This window comes from Chrysochloris asiatica, unplaced genomic scaffold (genome assembly GCF_000296735.1).
Source record: "Chrysochloris asiatica unplaced genomic scaffold, ChrAsi1.0 scaffold00107, whole genome shotgun sequence".
Taxonomy (NCBI): Eukaryota; Metazoa; Chordata; class Mammalia; order Afrosoricida; family Chrysochloridae; genus Chrysochloris; species Chrysochloris asiatica.
Window position 1 is genome coordinate 6,952,682 of NW_006408625.1, and position 5,412 is coordinate 6,958,093.

General features: G+C 41.2%; 1 protein-coding gene across 1 annotated transcript in view; it reads left to right on the forward strand.

Moving 5' to 3' along the window:
- Nucleotides 1–5,412, forward strand: part of LOC102818281 (transforming growth factor beta regulator 1-like) — a 40,308-nt gene that overhangs the window by 18,252 nt on the left and 16,644 nt on the right. The gene's annotated exons all lie outside the window — the stretch shown is intronic.

The window sequence follows — 5,412 nt, forward strand, 5'->3', positions numbered from 1 at the left end:
CATAATTCTGTGAACTGCCAACCAGCTCTTTCTTACTACTCTCTCGCTCATCTCAAGGTCAGTGGGTATAAATGAAACATGTCCAGACTCAACCCATGTCTGCATTGCTGCATCTCCCCCATTTCCTCTCACAAGTAGACCCAGGTAATTATCAACATGTATATTAGACTGCTTGACAGCTACTTTTAATGTTCATTCCTAGGAGATGACTTTCTCTAATGGGCATAGGCTTTCTTGCCTTAATGCTTCCCGAGCAAACACCTTGCTTGAAACTCAAAAAGTCATAAGCAGTCCAATTTTTTGCTTCCTTTAGTTCTCTCTCTCTTTTTTTTTTTTTATTAGCTAAAGAAACAATTCAAGCTAACTCCCCCCCACCCCCCATTTTTTGATGTACACAGAACATTGAGGACTATATAATCATTTAAACATACCAAGGCCGCGTTCTATAAGCCTGCCTACTGTCAGCCAGTACACAGCCTTTCTCTTTCCATGAGTTTAGAATCCTCATCTGCTTTCTCTTTCCATGTCCTCATCTCTGCCTCCATCACTTGTGTTGCTTCTCTAGATGTTGTTGTTGTTGTTATGTGCTGTGGAGTCGGTTCCAACTCATAGCGACCCTGCACAGGGTTTCCGAGGCTGTTAATCTTTACAGGAGTTGTTGTTAGGTGCCATCAAGTTGGTACTGACTCATAGTGATCCTATCTATGCACAACAAAATGAAACAATGCCCTGTCATGAGCCACCCTCACAATAATTGCCACACTTGAGCCCATTGTTGCTGCCACTTTGCCATTCCTTCTTGTCGAATGTCTTCCTCTTTTTCTGTGACCTTCCACCTTACCAAAAATGAGTCCTTCTCCATTGACTGGTCCTTCCGGACAACATGTCTGCAGTATGAGAGATGAAGTTTGGCCATCCTGGCATCCAAGGAGCACTCTGACTGCACTTCTTCCAACACAGGTCTGTTGGTTCTTTTGTCAGCCATGGCACTTTCATTATTCTCCTCCAGCAACATAACTCAAATTCATCAGCTCTTTTACGGTCTTCATTATTCACTGTCCAGCTTTCACATGCATATGAGGTTATTGAAAATACCATGCCTTAGGTCAGGCACACCTTAGTCTTCAAGTTGTCATATTTGCTCTTCTACACTTTAAAAGGAGCTCTGGTAGCGTAGTGGTTACGAATCGGGCTGTGAACCGCAAGGTCAGCAGTTCGAAACTACCAGAGGTTCCGCGGGAGAAAGATGAGGTGTTCTGCTCCCGTAAAGATTTACAGCCTCGGAAACCCTGTGCAGGGTCGCTATGAGTCAGAATCGACTCCACGGCACATAACAACAACAACCACAACACTTTAAAAAGGTCTTGTGCAGCAGATTTGCCTAATGCAATAGTCATGTGATTTATTGACTGCTGCTTCCAAGAGTTTTGATAGTTGATCCAAGAAGAATGAAGTCCTTGACAACTTCAATCTCTTCTCCATTGATAAGAATGCTGTTTATTGGTTCAGTAGTGAGGATTTTTGTTTTCTTGATATTGAGATGCAATCCATACCAAAGGCTGTGGTCTTTGATCTTCATCAATAAATATTTTAAGTCCTCTTCACTTTCATTTTTTTGGTGTACTGTGGTGGCTTGTGAGTTACTGTGATTCTGGAAGCTATACCACTTGTATTTTAAATATCAGTGGAGTCACCCATGGTGGATAAGTTTCAGATGAGCTTCGAGACAAAGACAGGCTAAGAAGAAGGAGTGACTAACTACTTCCGAATATTTAGTCACTGAAAACCTTATGAATAGTAGAGAAACACTGTCAGATAATAGTGCCGGAACATCAGCCCCTCAGATTGGAAGGCACTCAAAACACGACTTGGGAAGAGCTGCCTCCTCAAAGTAGAGTTGATTGTGATGACGTAAATGGAGTAAAGCCCGCAGGACCTTCGTTTCCTGATGTGGCATAACTCAAAATGAAGAGAACCAGTTGTAAACATCCATTAATAATCGGAACATGGAATGTATGAAGTATGAATCTAGGAAAACTAGAAATTGTCAAAAATGAAATGGAACGCATAAACATCAATAATTTAGGCATTAGTCAGCTGAAATGGACTGGCATTGGCTGTTTTGAATTTGACAACCACATGGTTTACAATGCTGGAAATTACAAATAGAAGAGGAATGGTGTTGCATTCATCGTCAAAAAGAACATATCCAGATCAGTCATGAGGGACAATACTGTCTGTGATAGGAAAATATGCATGCACCATTAACTGGGAAGCCCAGTCAATACCACTATTATTCAAATTTATGCACCAACCACTAAAGCCAGTGAGGATGAAATATGAGAATTCTACCAACTTCATTCTGAAATTGATCAAACATTCAATTAAGGTGTATTGATCATTACTGGTGATTGGAATGCAAAGGTTGGGAGCAATCGCCTTGGTGATAAAAAGATGCTGGAGATCACATGATAGAATTCTGCAAAATCAATGATTTGTTCATCTCAAATACCTTCTTTAGACAGAAGAGACAATTATACATGTGGACCTCACCAGATGGAATACACAGAAATCAAATCGACTACATCTGCGGAAAGAGACGATGCTGGTGGTGGTGGTGATGTGCTGTGAAGTCAGAACCAACTCATAGTGACCCTGTACAGGGTTTCAGAGGCTGTAAATCTTTACAGGAGCAGAAAGCCTCATCTTTCTCCCATGGAACAGCTGGTATTTTTGAACAGCTGACCTTGAGGTTTGCAGCCCGATTTGTAACTACTATGCTACCAGAGCTCCTAAGATACGATTGAAAACCTCTGTATCACCAGTCAAAACAAGGCCAGGGGAAGATTGAGGAACAGACCTTCAATTGCTAATATGCAAATTCAAACTGAAGCTTCTCTGGATAGGGTACCACATTCTGATTATGTTCTTCTCCCTTGATGGTCCTAGGCTCCTCTTTTCCTGTAATGATGCCTTAATTACTGCCTCTGTTATATTACAAAACTTATACCTCTGTAGTTGTGACAATCGCAATTAGTCATGATAACAATTACCCAGCAGTGAACCATAAGAATATCCCCATCTCCTTTCACCAGACCTGTCTAGACTAGATGAAAACTATTCATTGGAGATTCTACCTTCCCACGTATGCTCTTAAACTAAACTCCCTCTTGAAAACATATAAGCCAGCTATTTCATGCCTTTATAGCACTCCCATTTTAGGTAGCCAATGTCTAAGTTGCCTGTCCCTATCAGTCCTGGTGTGGCGCTGTGGGCTAATGCGTCAAACTGCAAAGTCATTTGAACTGAATGAAAGGTCAGTGGTTCAAGCTCACCAGCTGCTCCTTGGAAACCCTATATGGGTGAGAATTGACTCTACGGCACTTAACAACTTCAAATCTATACAGAGGGGATAGATTTGATCTTTGATGTGAAGACTTCTTCCCATTCAGTTGGTATTTTGAGCTACTACAGCCATAAGTGTAGAGTTCATCAAATTATAACAATTTACACTTGTTTCTTTTTATCAAAGTTCTTTATCTTCCTCTAGTCGAGTTCTGATCATCAACCATCGAAGCTAGGTCAAATGGGTATTATCTGCAAGTTCTGATGTTCTGCATCTACCCTCCTTTCATATCAGCTGGATGTTTCACTATCAACTCTAGCCCTCTGTGGCTAGGTCCTTGTTCATGGGTTTAGGGGTCTCCAGGTCTCACCACACTTCAGACCAACTATTCCTTCCTCTTCTCTCTGTCATCTCCAGGTCAATGGAAGTCTATGGAGCATGGCTGAACTCAGCCCATATCCTCATTGCTGCCTTTCCCCCACTTCCATTCATTAGTAGACCAATATGCTTGCCAGCAAGCTTACATGCCTGCTTATGTGTTCTCTTTGAGTTTCAGTCATGGAGGGTAGTTGGTCCTGAAGGAACTTGATTGCTTGCCTTGATGGCTTCCCAGCAAAAAACTTGTTTGTTCTTGTAGTAGCCAATCAGACTGCCATTTTTGTTTTCGATTTTTCCTGCTGGTCTTTCAAGAAGTATCTGCTGTTGCTCTAGCTCTTATAGACTGGTCTGCTTGTCCTTTCTAGTGGGAATGTCCCACCTCAGGTTTTGCATGGGGTTTAGGATTCCACCTAAGGTCCTATATACTACAAAGGCTCCGCAAGAAGCCTATTTCATTGGGCAAGTTCTAGAACCCCGTTTAGGTATTTCAATCAGTTATAGGCTGAAGATGGGCTTACAAGCTTTCTGTAATCATGGAGGGGGTTCCTAATATTCCTTTATATCCCACTCAAGCATCTGTTTTACAATACTAGGTAAGGGAAAACAATATTTGTAAGATAGTCAAGCATCTTAACATTATTTTCCCTCTTAACCCATTCAGATTGTGCCTAGATCCCTGTATTACAAAGCCCTGTTGTTCCAAAGTTGAACATATCACTATTTACCTGTGTCCCATTTAGCCTATGCAAACCTACCTAAGAGTTCCCCTATCTGCTTTGTTTTTCCATCTCTTCCCCCTTCTTGTATATCGCCTTCTCCAAACCCCAAGCTATGATGTATTTTACCCCTGACCTATTCTCTACCGTCCCCTCTCTCCCACCCTTGATAACCAACAAAGAATTTTTAAAAAATTTCTTTATAGTATGGATGTATTTTCTTAAGGTTTTACAATATGGTCTTATGCAATATTTTCCTTTAGTGACTAACTAATTTCACTCATGAGTCTTGGTGTGGCACTGTGGGTTAATGTGCCAGACTGAAAATCCATTTGTACTGCAAGGACGTCGTTTCAAGCTCACCATCTGCTCCTCACAAACCCTATACATGATCGTTATGAGTCGGAGCCTACTCAACTGCACTTAACAACAACAACCATTTCCCTCCGCATAATGTCCTCAAGGTTCATCTGTGTTATGTGGTGGTTTGCAGCGTCCTTCTTTTTCTTCAAAGTAGCATAATATTCCATTGTGTGTATATACAAAAGTGTGTTTATCCATTCTTCCATTGATGGGTACTTAGGCTATCTCCATCTTTTTGCTATTGTGAGTAGTGCTGCATGAACATTGATGTGCATATATCTACTCATGTTATAGCCCATATTTTGTGTGGGTAAATACCACGTAGATGAATTGCTGGATCATAAGATATTTCTACCCAACTTTTTGAGGAGGCGCAATACTGTCTTCCAGAGTGGTTGGACCATATTGCATTCCCACCAGCAATGTAGAAGGATCCCAGTTTGTCCACATCCTCACCAGCATTTATTGTCCTCTGCTTTTTTGAACTTTACTGTTACTGCTGGTGTGAGGTGATATCTCATTTTGATTTGCATCTCTCTAATGGCTAATGAATAAGGAAGATTGTAGAAGAATTGATACCTTTGAGTTGTGGTGTTGAAGGAGAATACT